The 16,761-nt window shown below is 42.4% G+C and overlaps 1 pseudogene; it reads left to right on the top strand.

The window, feature by feature from the left end:
- Nucleotides 1-14,116: 14,116 nt before the first annotated feature.
- On the top strand, nucleotides 14,117-15,484 carry LOC104420088 (annotated as a pseudogene).
- Nucleotides 15,485-16,761: the final 1,277 nt, after the last annotated feature.

The raw sequence follows: 16,761 nt of genomic DNA on the forward strand, positions 1-16,761 counted from the left end.
GCCACAGCAAATAACCTAGCAGACATGATAACTAAGTCTGTTCTTTTAGTATATGTGGAGAGCGAGTGTCCGTCGGGGTGTTGGGAGAGCATCATAGATTATGAGCACTATAACTTGACTTCAAACATCGAGTCAAGATGAAAAATTGTTAAACTATATCTCTTAGTTTAAGCGTTTACAAAAGGCGATTTGCTACTCCTTCGAGCTGCACAAAAGAAAAATAAAATAAAATAAAAATAAAATAGGGGAAAGTTTCTTCTTTGCTGCTACGGAATCCGATAAAGGAAATCTACCTTGAAGTAAAAGGGTTCGCAAGGCCCTTACATACACACACAAAAAACACACTGAGGGAAGGAGAGACATACGTAGGAAGACTCCCACGTGAAGCCAAAAGTGATGGTGGGCCCAGGTCAAAGTTTGACCTAGGCACACGTTTAAAAGGAAAATATTTTGCAGGTCTTCTTCTTATGGGTTTTGATGCTGCCGAAGTCCTTTAAATAGGAACACGTCGCCGAAGTTACGTAAGGAGTCGAACATTCACATCGTTTGAGAAAGAGCTGCAGACGTTCACGGTCCTTGAAGCCGTGCAAATCTTGAGCGCGTGGTAATTTTTGTGGCGTGAGTTTATACTCAAATAAGTTGTTTATTTATAAACACTTAGGATTTTTTGTTAAATCTAGGTGTGGGAAACACTTTAGCGTTTGAGCGATTGTAAATTCTTATTCTCCAATTATAGTGGATTATTTGCTGTTGCCTCTCCCCGTGGACGTAGGTAGCGATACTCGGACTGAACCACGTAAATTTCCAATGTTCTTATTTTTCTTGTTTATTTCTCTGGTGATTTCATGTTGACATAAATTGCAAAATCACGTTGTCTCCGCATATTATATCCAAACAATTGGTATCGGAGCTTGGGGTTGTATTTCTTGATTGTGATTTAGAGCTTTTGCTTATCTAATTATTATTTGGAAATTCTGTTATTGCAATTATGCCTGAGAGGAAATCTGAAATTGAAAAGTTTAATGGGAGCAACAATTTTGTGTTATGGAGCATCAAGATGTGGGCATTATTGACAACACAAGGTTTGGCCAAAGCACTGGATGGTGAAGATGAGTTGTCTATCATAATGAAATCCTCATAAAGGGTAGAGCTAATAGAAAAAGAAAAGAGTATAATCCTATTAAATTTGACGGATGAGATATTAATAGAAGTTGCTGAGGAGAAAGATGCCGCAACATTATGGGCAAAACTTCAAACACTCTATGTGAAGAAATGTTTGAACAATCGCTTGTACATGTTGAAGAAGATGTTTCAATTTAGATATACTAAAGGTACGTTTATCAGAACCCACCTAGATGAATTTAATAAACTTATATTGGATCTGAAGAACGTTGGTAAGATACTTGATGATGAAGAACATGGCATGATGTTGTTAGCCTCTTTACCAGAGTCATGGGAGCACTTTACTGATTCACTGTTGCAGGGGCGTACTATAATTATCTCAGAAGAGGTAAAGTCCGCCTTATTCTGTAAAGAATGGTAAAGAAAGTTGCGAGATGACGGTTTGGTGCAAGGAGTAGTGCAAGCAATGACAATTCGGGGTAGAGAACAATATTAAGGACCTAGTAGCAGTAGAGGTAAAAGCAAATCAAAATCATGCCATAGAAATTCCAAGGGACGCGTGAAGTGCTTTGAGTGTCACAAGGAGGGACACATTAAGAGAGATTGTCCAAAGCGAAGAAATAAAGTTGATAGACAGAATGCCACAAGTAGTGTGGCAAAGGTTGCCCAAGGGAGCAATAGTAATACAGAAGTTATTTTACGTGTGACTGCTACTTCGTTGAGAGACAAATGGATGCTAGATTCGGGGTGTTCTTATTACATGACGCATCATAAGAACTAGTTTACTACTTACCAGACTGCAGATGGTGGTAGGGTTCTTTTGGGGAATAATGCAGTTTGTAAGGCTGTGGGGAAAGGGAAAATTCGAATCCGGATGCATAATGGGGTGGTGCGCACATTAACAAATGTGAGGCATGTACGGGAGCTCAAGAATAACCTTATTTCTTTGGGGACACTCGATGACATCAGGTGTAGATACACCGCTGAAAGTGGAGTACCGAAGATCTCTCAAGGTGCCATGACAGTGATGAAAGGGAAGAAAGTGAATACTCTCTATTATCTACTAGGAGAGACCATGACTGGAACCGCTGCAGTTTCATCAGGTGGGTCAAACTCTAACTTGACTCAATTACGGCATATGCGTTTGGGGCACATGAGTGAGGTAAGTATGATGATGATGAGTGAAAGGGGATTGTTGAATGATAAAAAAAAATAGGGAAACTAGACTTATGTGAGTACTGCATCTATGGGAAACAGCAATGAGTTAAGTTTACTATAACTATTCACCCGAACAAACGACCAGTTGAATATATTCATTTAGACGTCTGGGGCCCATCTATAGTTCCTTCGAAAGGAGGTGCCTGATATATGCTGATATGTATTGACGATTATTCGATGAAGGTATGGGTATACTTTATGAAGCACAAATATGAAGTGTTTGATCGGTTCAAGAAATTTAATGCATTGATTGAGAAGCAGTCAAATAAACAAATTAAGTGCCTAAGAACCAATAATGGCATGGAGTTTTGTAATAAAGATTTTACTAAGTTCTACAAGAAAAAATGTATTATGAGACACCGCACAGTACCTAGGACACCACAGCAAAATGGCGTGGCAGAATGGAAAAAAAAAAACTTTGCTTGAGCGAGCTCAATGCATGCTTTCGCATGTAGGGCTTGGCAAAGAATTTTAGGCCGAAGCAGTAAACATGGCATATTACCTGATTAATCGATCTCCATCATCTGCTATCTATCGAATAGAAGACTCCTAAGGAAGTATGGTTGGAGAAACCTATTAATTACTCTAAATTACGTATATTCAAATATCATGCGTATGTTCATGCGAGTAATGGTAAACTTGAGCCGAGGGCGAAGAAGTGCATATTTCTAGGTTATGCACATGAGGTAAAAGGCTATCGGCTATAGTGCACCGATCCTAGATCACCCGGTTTTCTAATCAGCAGAGATGTGATCTTCGACGACACTGTAATGCTTCAATAGAGGAGTTCTGAGACACAACCAGCAGAGAAGACAGATCATGGTGTCATTAGTGAGATGGAGCTTCTAGTGGAGACTCTAGAGACCTTAAAGGTAACAGAGGTTGAGACTACAGATGAAGCCGCAATTCCTGAAGTCAATGATAATGAACAACCAACAAAGCCGCAGCAAACTATAGCCGCAGATAGATAGAGAAGGCAAATTAAATCACCGATACATTATGGTTATACAAATGTTGCTTATGCATTGATTGTAGGTGATAAGGTGGAGACAGATGAGCCTTCGTCTTATTCTGAGGCGATGGCTAGTTCAAAGTCATCGCAGTGGCTAGGGGCTATGAGTGAGGAGATGGAATCACTCTATTGAAATCATACATGGGAGCTGGTCAAAGTACCCAATAGCCAAAAGATTGTCGGAAGTAAATAGGTCTTTAAACGAAAAGAGGGCATTCCCGGTGTTGAGGCAGCGAGGTATAAAGCGAGACTTGTGGTGAAGGGATATACATAGCGTGAGGGCATTGACTACAATGAGGTATTCTCTCCTGTGGTAAGACATACTTCTATTCCTATTTTACTTGCCTTAGTTGCTTCGCAGGATCTTGAATTAAAGCAGCTAGATGTGAAAACTGCATTTCTTCACGGTGAGTTGGAGGAGCAAACTTACTTAAGGCAACCAAAGGATTTGCTATTTTGGGTAAGGAAGATCACGTTTGCTTGCTAAAGAAATCTTTGTATGGACTGAAACAGTCTCCTAGGCAATGGTATAAACGTTTTGATACTTTCATGGCTAGTTTAAACTATTCGAAAAGTCAAATGGATAACTACATTTACTCTAGGAGATTGGAGAATGGTTCTTTGATTTATCTACTCTTATATGTTGATGATATGCCGATAGTAGCTAAGAATATGTCTGATATTGATGTGTCGAAGAGGCAGTTAAATACTGAATTTGAAATGAAAGATTTAAGCGCTGCAAAGAAAATTTTGGGTATGGAGATTTTGTGTGACAGAACTGCAGGAGTTTTACGTCTATCTTAAAAATATATATATTGAGAAGATTGTGGCACATTTTAATATGCAATCAACAAAATTTGTACATACACCTTTAACGAAGCACTTTAAACTTTCAGATAAATTATCACCACAAACTGAGGAGGAGGAGGAGGAGGAACGTATGTCCCGTGTTCCTTATTCAAGTGCCGTAGGTAGTATTATGTATGCTATGGTGTGCACAACGCCTGATATTTCACAAGATGTGAGCGTGGTTAGTCACTATATGAAGTATCCTCGTAAAGCTCATTGGGAAGCTGTGAAGTGGATCCTCAAATATTTGAAGTGGACAACAGACGTGGGTATAGTGTACCAGAGGGACAGCAATGGCAGTGAGACCACTGTTTTGTGGATTCGGATCACGCCGGTGACTTGGATGATTGTAGGTCTTTAGCAGGGTACATATTTACACTAGCGGGTGGTGCAGTTAGTTGGAAAGCGTCCTTATAAAATCACATTACCTTGTCTTCAACTGAGACATAATACATGGCACTAACTTTTATAGCGAAGGAGGCGATATAGTTATAAAGTTTGCCATTGGACCTTGGGTTAGAACGGAAAAGTGTGGACATACACTATGATAACCAAGGTGCGATATATTTGGCATATAATCTAGTTTATCGCGAGCGAACGAAACATATCAATATCAGGTACCACGTCATCCGAGATGTCTTAACTAAGGGTAATGTTATTGTTAAAAAATTTGTCATAGCAAATAACCCAGCAGACATGATGACTAAGTCTCTTCTTTTAGCAAAGCTCAAGCTCTGCTTGAGCAGCTCTATTGGTGTCTGTGGAGAATGAGCGTCCGTCGGGGCATTGGGAGAGCAGCATAGATTATGAGCACTATAATTTGGCTTCAAAAATCAAGTCAAGGTGAAGAATTGTTAAATTATATCTAGAGTTTGAGCATTCACAAAATGCGATTTGCTAGACTCCTTCGAGCTGCACAAAAGAAAAAAATATAAAATAAAAATAAAAAAGGAAAGTTTCCTCTTTGCTATTGCGGAATTCGAAAAAGGAAATCTACCTTGAAGTAAAGGTTCGTGGGGCCCTTACGCACACACATAAAACACGCTGAGGGAAGGAGAAACGCACGTAGGAAGATTCCGACGTGAAGCCAAAAGTGATGGTGGGCCCAGGTCAAAGTTTGACTTCGGCACACGTATAAAAGGAAAATGTTTTTGCAGGTCGTCTTCTTCTGGGTTTTGATGCCGCCAAAGACCTTTACGTAGGAACACCCCACCGAAGCTAAGTAAGGAGCCGGACGTTCACGTCGTTTGAGAAAGAGCCGCAAACATTCACAATCCTTGAAGCCGCGCAAATCTTGAATGTGTGGTAATTTTTGTAGTGTGAGTTTATACTCAAGTAAGTTGTTTATTTATAAATACTTAGGGTTTGGAGTTAGATCTAGGTGTGGGAAACACTTGAACGTTCGAGCGATTGTAAACTCTAATTCTCCTATTATATTGGATTATTTGCCGCTGGCTCTCCCCGTGGACGTAGGTACTGATACTCGGACCGAACCACGTAAATTTCTAATGTTCTTATTTTTCTCATTTATTTCTCTGGTGATTTCATGTTGACGTAAATTGCAAGATCCTGTCGTTTCCGCATATTATATCCCAACATATACCTACCTAAAAATGAGGCAAATTTAAGAGGCAGAAATAATCTATGCCTTATAAAATATCGCATGGGCTATTTCCAGTCTTCCTTGTTTATACCAACTTGAAAATGAAGCAAATTTAAGAGGCAAAAATAACGTGAGTCTGTTGGAAGATATGATTTTGTAATCTCTTTTGATAGGAAATCAAATATACTTTAGGATAGAAGAAGATAGGCAAGTATAGAATTTCCTTTGTTATTTTTCTTCATTGTAATTAAATACAGAATTACATGTACAGAATCAATCAATGAAAAAAAGGAGAAAATTGTTTCTTCGCATCTTCATCTTCTTTTTCTGACATGGTATCAGAGCCATCCTGGTTCTGAACTGATTTGCTTCCACTCCTGATTGACTCATACACCAACCTTGAATTTCATAACAGCATTACCAAAGGAATCAGAAATACTTGATTGCCTGAAGGATCTGTATCTACATTAAGGACATAACAAAGGAATCAATTTTTCATCATGTCAACACCACCAGATCTCACCTCCAATCCCGTCGAAGAATCTACATCCGATGCCTCAACACGAGCCTTGGAATACCGAGATCCAACTGCTATAGACCCTGCATCAGAACGACAACAACAAATCCAAGGCCAACCTCCGCACGTGCCATGGCAACAACAGGCTCAGGCACTTGCAGGGCAACCGTTTGCAGGTCACCCTTACCAATGGATGCCATATCCATGGTATCCTAGGCCTATCCCCAACGCATCATTGCCTGGCTACCACAGCAGCGCGCGGGCTGAAGCAGGTCCACCAACTAGTGACGGGGCAAACCCTAGCTTCAGCCTGGAGCAGACGGGCGAAGCACCTGTACCAGACCAGGGTTTTCAAAATGCGGATTACGGATTCAGCCTCGGGAGTTTGAGTCAGGGAACAAATCCTTTTCTGACTCCTACACCGGGATTCTTCCCGTATCAGTTCCTTAACACCAGTGGTCGGCCGGAACCCAGCAATCCACTGTACACAACAAATGGTGACGGCCCAGAATTGAAGATTATAAGTCAGCAATTAACAGGTGCAGAAAATTATTCAAGTTGGTCACGCGAATTCCGACGGGCACTTATCACAAAATACAAAGAAGGTTTTATTGACGAATCGTTCTCGATTCCGTCCGACAAAAGAATGGCACGAATCTGGAGGAGATGCAGCCAACTGGTAAGAACCTGGATTGGAAACTGCATTGCACCCGAGGTCGCGGCCGGGCTTCCTCCGACGGAGGATCCAAAGAAGATGTGGGAAAGGATAAGGGAGATGTATGGAAAACTTGATCAAGTGAAACTTTTTTACCTAACACAGCAAATTTCAGATCTGAAATAGGGGAACATGAGCATCGCAACAGTATACAACAAAATTTCCGGTCTGTGGAATGAATTGGAGGCAGCTAAGAAAAAATTCGACTGGCCCGAGAATGTCCAACAACAATACAAGCAGATGCAAGAAAGGGAGAAAGCAATGCGATTCCTCCTCATCCTCAACGAGGCTTACCAGCCATTTCGATCCCACATACTTACCATGGAGCCTCTGCTAAGTCTTGGCCAGATCTATCAACTCGCCATACAGGAGGAGAGCCAACAAAGATCGGGAGACCACGGCATAGGAGGAGACGGAATTGCTCTGGCCGCGAAGAGCCATTTCCGCTCATCACAGAGAAGCTCAGGGAGGAGAGAGGCGGATCTAGGGTTCGAAAACGAAAACCCTAGATCGACGCCTTTTAAGAGGAGCACGGACGGTGGAGATTATTTCCACTATCAAACGGACGGCTCACGATCGTTCCAAGGGGTGACGCAATCGGACAGCTCGTGTGGCATTGTCTTTGCTCCATCCGATGGCTCACATTCTGTCCTTTTAAGCCCATCCGACGGCTCCCGAAGCAGCTACTTGATTGGATCGGACGGTCTGCAATCGCCTGGCACCAATGGGCTGAATGGCTCGCGCGGCCCATTTCCTAGAGGATCTGATGGCCCATATGGGCCTATTTCGGCCCAATCTTTTCATACCAATTTTAGGCCCAATTCAAATGCCAAAAATGAGCCAAAAGGAAGAGGTAAGATGTAATGTGATTATTGTAAACGCCCGCATCATACAATTGAGAATTGTTGAAAGTTGCATGGAAAGCCAGGAGAAAAAGAAAAGGGGAAATTTTCCTCTGTTTTTCAGGTGTCCAGTCAGCAAATGGGAAAATCAATTACCCATGAAAAATATCATGAGCTGATCGAAACTTTGAAGAAATTAGATCCCTCGATAAAGGGGCAGCTTCACGGTACATCATTTTGTTTGATGAACTCAATTTCAAAGGATGCATGGATTATTGATTGGTGCTAGTGATCACATAGTCTGTGATAGGAATTTACTTTCAGATATTACAAAATTATCTTTTCCTATATCAGTACAACTTCCAAATGGAAATACCACCAAAGTTACAATGACTGGGAATGTAAAGCTTAGTTCTCTTATTACTATTAAAAATGTACTTTACGTTCCCGATTTCCATTTCAATTTGATCTTAGTTGCCCGAGCCTGTGAAGAAAATTCATGCCACATTCTTTTCCATTCTAATAAATGTTTCTTTCAGGCCCGTTCGACTGGGACACTGATGGGCTTGGGTAGAGTCAGCCATGGATTATATTTTTGGTTGGATTTTCCACATCCTTTTAATTTATCTCCTGTTGCATTCAATAAATCTCTGTGTAATGCTACTGCCAATGGCATTCATTTACTGAATCATAACCGTTTGGGCCATAGTGCATTATTTCCTTATCCTAAATGTCCCATTTGTCCCATGGCTAAGCAAACACGTACTCCTTTCCAAAATAGCACTTCTCGATCAGCAGAAATTTTTTCTCTTATTTATGCTGATGTTTGGGGGCCCTATCATACTTTAAATCATGATGGCTTCAGGTTCTTTCTCACAATTGTGGATGACTACTCTCGTGCCACATGGATTTTCCTCATGCAATCAAAAAACCAGGTCTTTTCTCATTTAAAGACATTTCTTTCCTTATCCAAGACTCAATTTCAGAAACCAATCCGTAGGATACGTACTGATAATGGAAAAGAATTTTTTAATACTGAATGTAGTTCCTTGTTCACTATAAATGGGATATTACATGAGAGCTCTTGTGTTTACACACCCCAGCAGAATGGAGTTGTAGAAAGAAAACATTGCCATCTTTTAGAAGTGGCACGTGCACTTAAATTTCAAGCCTCTATTCCCGAAAAGTTTTGGGGAGATTGTGTAATTACTGCAGCATACCTCATCAATCGTATGCCATCACGCATCTTAAAAGAAAAGACACCTTTTGAATTATTATATGGGAGAAAGCCGGATTTATCTCATCTCAACGTCTTTGGGTGTCTGTGCTATGTCACTACGGTGGGCCATAGAGATAAAATGGCGCCACGAGCTACTCAATGCATTTTTATAGGCTATCCAACTTTGCAAAATGGATATAGGCTTTATGCACCCTCTACAGGAAATTTCTTTATCAGCAGGGATGTTGTTTTTCATGAAGATGTTTTTCATTTTTCATTAACATCTTTACCTGAAGAAGAGAAGACAAATCGCCAATTCTTATTGGAGGAAGATTCATCAACTGGAGGAACATTTATTATTCCTCCTCCTCCAAGAGAAGTTGATGTCTTGCCTACAACACCTCTTGCAAGTCCTGCTGAAAATTTCATTGAGCAGCCATATATAGAAGAATCGATGCATGAAGAACCAGCACAATTGGAGGATCCTTCAGAAACAACCACTACTGAAGAAGTATCCACCACACCAGAGGAGCCACAGAGGCGTTCTCATCGAATCACTCGACCACCAACTTGGACGAAGGATTATATATGTGGTTCTTCACATTCATCAGGTACTCGATACCCCATCTCTTCTTATGTCTCCTTTGATAGATTGTCGGCAGACCATCTATGTTGCATAAATCGTATTTCCGAAGGTTAAGAACCTTCTAGTTATAATGAAGCCAAAGATGATCCTCGTTGGCAAAGGGCCATGGAATCTGAATTGCATGCATCGATGGAAAACCACACTTGGGATGTTGTCTCCATTCCTGCTCATCGAAAACTTATTGGATGTAAATGGGTATATAAAATAAAATATAGAGCAGATGGTTCTGTAGAAAGATACAAAGCACGGTTGGTGGCAAAGGCTTCACCCGGCGAGAAGGTTTTGATTATCACGAAACCTTTTCTCTGTAGCAAAGGATGTCACGGTTCGTACTTTTTTTGTCTATTGCCGCTCTTCGTGATTGGCCATTATACCAAATGGATGTCCATAATGCTTTCTTACATGGTGATCTGGATGAAAAAATATATATGTAGCTTCCGCCAGGATTACGAGAAGAGGGGGAGTCAAAGGTATGTCGTCTCCGTAAATCTCTTTATGGCTTGAAACAAGCTTCCCGACAGTGGTATGCTAAATTCACAAGTGCACTCTTGGCTGCTGGGTTCAAGCAATCCAAGTATGACTATGCCTTATTCACCTGGACAAAGGTATGTCATCCATTTTTGATGATCTATGTTGATGATATCCTTATCATGGGGAATGATGATTCTTTGTTAAAAAACTTAAAGTATCCGCATTCGACTTTTCATATCAAAGACTTAGGGTCGCCCAAGTATTTTCTTGGAATTGAAATAGCTAGCTCAGATCAAGGCATCTCATTAAGTCGGCAGAAATTTGTGATGGAGATTATATCAGAAGCAGGATTATCAGGTTTAGTCATTCCTATTGAGCAAAATGCTAAACTGACCTCTGTCAGCTATGACACTAGCATATCCTCTTCTTCTGATGATCCTCCATTGCAAGATCCCTCAGGATATCAGAGACTAGTAGGGAAATTGATATATCTCACCATGACTAGGCCGGATATTTGTTATGTAGTACAGACTCTTAGTCAATTTATGCACAGTCCGAAACAGTCTCACATGAATGCAGCCCTGAAGATTGTGAGATACTTGAAGACTTGTCCAGGTTTGGGAATACTTCTTTCCCGAAAGTGTAACATGGAAATGACAACTTATTGCGATGCAGATTATGCCACATGCCCTATGAGTAGAAGGTCTATTACTGGTTTCTGCATTAAATTTGGGGAATCATTACTCTCATGGAAGACAAAGAAACAATCTACTGTATCTTTATCATCGGCTGAAGCTGAATACCAATCCATGGCCAAGACTGTATGTGAAATAGTCTGGTTAAGGGGTCTACTTCTGGATCTCGGAGCTCTTGTTAAAGGGCCAACTTTACTCTTCTGTGATAATGATTCGGCACTCAAGCTTGCAGCAAATCCTGTACTACATGAGAGGACGAAGCATATAGAAGTTGATTGTCATTTCACTCAGGAAAAGATTCAAAAAGGAATTTTCGAGAGAAGAGGAATAAGGACTTCGGAACAGCCTGCTAATATATTCACTAAACCTCTTTGTCAAAGACAACATACATATCTTCTACACAAGCTAGGTGTCTTGGACATATACAAACCACCAGCTTGAGGGGGAGTGTTGGAAGACATGATTTTGTAATCTCTTTTGATAGGAAATCAAATATACTTTAGGATAGAAGAAGATAGGCAAATATAGAATTTCCTTTGTTATTTTTCTTCATTGTAATTAAATATAGAATTACATGTATAGAATCAATCAATGAAAAAAGGAGAAAATTGTTTCTTCGCATCTTCATCTTCTTTTTCTGACAGAGTCTTATAAATTATCGCATTTGCTATTTTCGATCTTTCTTGCTTATACCTACCTAAAAATTAGGCAAATTTAAGAGGCGAAAGTAATCTATGCCTTATAAAATATCGCATGGGCTATTTCCAGTCTTCCTTGCTTATACCAACTTGAAAACGAAGCAATTTTAAGAGGCAAAAATAACATGAGCCTTATAAAATAATGCATCAGCTATTTTCGGTCTTTCTTGCTCATACTCACCTGAAAACTAGGCAAATTTTAAGAGGTGAAAATAATGTGAGCCTAATAAAATATTATATTGTTGCCAAAAACAAATTTGTGCAAATTGTTTATGATGCATATGGTAGCATTTTTGTTTTTGAGAATAATTTATGTTCGGAAACAATTTTTTCTATTTTGTTCTTGGACGGGATTTTGAACATTTGAAAATATTTGGTAATTGCAAAAAATACTTTTGAGCCTAAACATTTGAAAATATCTGCTCGAGCCTCACCTAGCTACCACAGTTTGGGCAAAGCTACTGTTTATAATCTACGTAATTAGCATCGTCTCAATCATTAATTATGAAAACCTTATCTTGAGCCTCCTTAATCAATTGGATTTTTTTTTTTTGTTTGTTTATAACAATAGATATGGGCTTGATTTTTATATTATCTATGAGAAAGAGAAGTAATGAATAAAAAAAAGCAAGATTATAGAAAATCCAATCGGTACTGTAGTTGAATAAAAATTATAAAGTTCTACTTTTCCTTAGATTAAAAAGAAGGAATTTATTTGCCTAAAGAATAAGGGGTGGACCAATCGTGCTACAACGCCAAACAATTGTTCCAATGAACAATTAATGTCATTGTCTCTAAAGTCTCTTTCTTGTTTGATTGAGATTGAAAACAAAATCGATCGTGAATTTGTCATTGTCCGCAGGCCCTTTTCACAGCTCCTTACCAAGGATTTTCTAAGAGTAGGAGATACAAGCAAACCTAGAATGAGACAGCTTCCTTTACTCATGTCATTCTTTCTAGTCTTTCGTTTTTTTTTTTTTTTTTTTTTTTGGCCGAAAAAATTTCATACTTATCTTCACTTCAAAACTCCGGCCCTTTTTTGGTTGCTCGGTGATGTTGTCGGAGATATGCCCACCGTCGTTCGGCAGGCTTGGGCAGAGATTTTTGCTCATTGGACTCGATTCGACTGGATAAGATTTGGGCAAATTTCAAAAATGGCTTTTCATTAAAGCTCCAACTAAGCTTGACTAGACAAACTCAATTCTGACATTTTACGTGGACCCTTTAAATGTCACGGCAAGTCCTGATCTCAAGTCCTATCAAGCCCAATTATGCATGTCGCAAAATTCCATTAGATCCAACCCCGGTCCACTTGCGACTCACCTCTAAAAAGTAAATGTAGATGGCTTTCCACGTACCTTTCTCAATATGGAGTCGTTTCTAGATCAATTTAATGGGTCAACAACGTCATTGAATTCTCCCTGCCTTTCCGGCAAAAAACAGAAAGTGATCTCTCTCCATCGAACCTATGCTTTTCCCGTAGAAAAACACGAACGCATTAGGGTTTTCTTTCTGAACCAAAGAAAAATTAAAAAAAGTTATGAGCCTCAAGGTCCCCCACCAAGCATTCCTCCGCAACTCAGCTTTGCTAATATACCAAGAAAAAGGCCAAAGGGTGAAGAAGCTATAGTCGCGTTGACTTCTCAAGGCCCATATGTTCTCGAAAGAATAATTTTGCACGAGCAAATCGTTGGTGCTCGACTCATGAATTCTCTATGGTTTTTGAGTTCCCGTCCGGCGATTCGGATTAGGAGAGGCCAAGGAAGACACGGCAAAAGTAAAAATTTGGTAGTTGTTGGGAGCTCTTAGTCGGCAAAGATAGAGAGTTCAACGAGATGACTAAACAATCGCCAGCGACTAGGACAAAGAGAAATTACTGAGTTTCGAGACATGGGGATCGATGAATAAAGCTCGGTTTGATCAACAATAGGGCCTCGGAAATGGGTCCGATAATCTCGGGTGCAATTCGCTCGGGTATGCTGATAATGTCCTCCGGAGATCATGTTGCAATAGAGCCGTAGATGACGGAGGCCATTGAATACGAAGGATGGGCTGTCGTAAGCATCGGGAAGTGGAGCCAGGAGCCGCAGAAGCAAACCGTCGTCGTTGGGTTTGCTCGGTAATCATTCGTAAATGGACGTCGGTGAATTTTAAGAGTCGGGTCGTATATATTTGCTTTTCTCCTTTTTTAAACCGTTGGCGATGATCAATAGTAATAGAAATATCGATATGGGATTTGTAACGTGACGTGGACTGGTCAACCAATCAATGAACGAGCATCAGCAGCGCTGTGGCGAGGCCCTCGTAGTCAATGAACGGTCTTGACATCATGACAATGCATGCCTTCAGAAAAGCAGAAGAGACAAGTGTTTACTGATGGGCCCCACTTTCACCTGTTCCCGCCCTCCTAAATTAACCAATCCGCAACCGCAACGGGAGGCCCACCTGCAGACTCGGACCCATGAACCGCGCGACACTTTAACCCGAGGAGTAGGAGACTGAACCCCACCCACCATCATCGTGCCCTGCATCTCCGCAATGGCGACTTCGGCGAAGAAACCCGCCCCGTCCTCGCCGGAGATGCCCTGGAAGACCCGCGTCGCCGTCGCCGTCATCGGCCGCGTCACCGACCTCTGCTGCCGCTCCGACGGCACCGTCAACCGACGCCTCCTCGGCTTCCTCAACTTCAAGTCCCCTCCCAACCCCGACCCCGTCCGCGGCGTCTCCTCCTCCGACGTCACCGTCGACCCCTCCCCGCCCCCTCTGGTTCCGCGTCTTCGCCCCCTCCGCCCCGGCCTCCCCGCTGCTTCCCTCCCCGTCCTCGTCTTCTTCCACGGCGGCGGCTTCTGCTACCTCGGCGCCGCCTCCTCGGCCTACGACGCCGTCTGCCGCCGCTTCGCCCGCAAGCTCCCCGCCGTCGTCGTCTCCGTCGACTACCGCCTCGCCCCCGAGCACCGCTTCCCCTCCCAGTACGACGATGGCTTCGACGTCCTGCGCTTCCTCGACGAGAACCCCTCCGCCCTGCCCCCGTCGCCGACGTCTCCAAGTGCTTCCTCGCCGGGGACAGCGCCGGGGCCAATATCGCGCACCACGTGGCTGTGAGGGCCTCCCTGCCGGGCGGAAGCTCGCGAGGTCCGATTGGTGGGGCTGGTGGCGATCCAGCCCTTCTTCGGGGGCGCGGAGCGGACGGAATCGGAGATCCGGCTGACGGGAGCGCCGCTGGTGTCGGTGCCCCGGACGGACTGGTGCTGGGGCGTTCTTGCCGGAGGGCGGACCGGGATCACTGGGCGGTGAACGTGAGCGGGCCGAACGCGGCGGACGTGGCGGGGCTGGAGGAATTCCCGGCGACGGTGGTGTTCGTCGGGGGTTCGACCCACTGAGGGACTGGCAGAAGAGGTACTGCGAGTGGCTGAGGAAGTCCGGCAAGGCGGCGGAGCTGGTGGAGTTCCCGACCATGTTCCACGCCTTCTACATATTCCCGGAGGTGGCCCAGTCCACCCAGTTGATCCTCAAGGTCAAGGATTTCGTCCACAACCTCCTCTCCACAGAATAAATCTTTGTTAATCTATTCAGAAATCATTGCTAGGAGTTGTGTTATTTAAGGTCGAGGCTATAGGTTCCCAACCTGAAACCAGGAAACCGACCTCTAAAATTTAGAACCAGGAACCAGATCGGGCGGTTCGAGGGCGGCTGGTTCCTGTCAGGTTTCCGGTGGCAGAAAAGCATAGGTCTTAGGACTACTTGTTTTTCTATGTATGGTCTGCCTGGGCACCAATGGCGATGTAATAAACCAGAATTTGTTTTGTTGGATGATGCAGTGGTTTGACCTCTCGTCAGCTCCCTTTTTGCTTATGCCAACAATTACCCTCCTTTAATCCGTCACTAATTTTACAAAATTAATTTTAGATGTAAAATTCCAGTAGCACAAATGTTCTTCCTCACTTGAGTCGGTCGCCATGGAGGTGCACGATATTTGATTTGAATGGACGATTATGGTGCGGCATGCTCCCGGGCGTGCTTGCCGGAATATGTCATCACGTTGAGGGCAAACTTTGCATTACTCTAATCATGCATGAGAATTCCCCTGTTTTCACTTGTTCTCCTCTTTGATTAGACGAAACGAAGTTTGAATGAATATACTCATGAATCCGAAGCCCTTGCTTTGTCCTGGGTTTCCATCAAAGCTAGCCCTGAAAATCGACTCGACCCTGTGTGTTACCCGAATTGATGGTGAAGCAAGAGGACAGCACGGATTCGATCGAGATGCACAGAGTTTTTTTTGGACAAATTGATGATCCACTTTTTTTTTTCACCGCCAGCCGAGTGTTACCTAAGAACCATCATCTGGCTATACCTTCCGGGGAATGCTTTCGCATGGACCGCCAGGCTGGCATCACGGCCGTTGGCCATCAGGCCTGGTGTCCTGCTCCTTTCGGAGTCTGGTGAAGCACCACTAGGGTAGGAATCTTTCTCGAGCCCCTATCCTAACTCTACCCAATCTTTCCTAGGAGTCATTATTTCCTACTTCCCCACGGGGTTAAATTCCCTGGGGACCGCTCTCAGGCTGGCGTGAGCCTTTTAAGGACCTACTTAGGTCTAAGAGTCTTATCTGATGGACTTTTTTTTTTTCTGGCTGAATAAAGGGTCTTTTAGCATGTTGGATGCGGACAAAGATGATGAGACTAGAGATAGGCTCAGTGAATGGATACTGATCCGGTTTCAGCAGCAACAATTTCTCCTTGAAAAACTCCGCAAACTCGACCATAATTGTGAATGATCGATTTTAAACACTGTTTTCAATTAAATAATTTGGGCTTTTCGTCGACGTCTATAGCACTATTCTCGAGCTGATCACTCATGAGATAACTTGACTAATCGGGAAAGTTATTAAAAAATTTTGATGCAACAGACTTGAGAATTTGACTAGGAATCGACTGCTCGACCATGTTAGTCTACAAGGATTAGTTCGGCACGTCGAAAATCTATCAGAAATCGGAAATAGGTCAATTCGATAGAGACAAAATTAGGATTGGGTGATTCCAACTAATTATAAATTTCTCGTCGATCGACACTAAACCGATCTTTTTGTTGTTTTGGTACCCTATGCTCGTAATTGAAATCTCGAGATTTTTCACGACAATCGAGAGTCACCAA

This window comes from Eucalyptus grandis, chromosome 9, assembly GCF_016545825.1.
Source record: "Eucalyptus grandis isolate ANBG69807.140 chromosome 9, ASM1654582v1, whole genome shotgun sequence".
Taxonomy (NCBI): domain Eukaryota; kingdom Viridiplantae; phylum Streptophyta; class Magnoliopsida; order Myrtales; family Myrtaceae; genus Eucalyptus; species Eucalyptus grandis.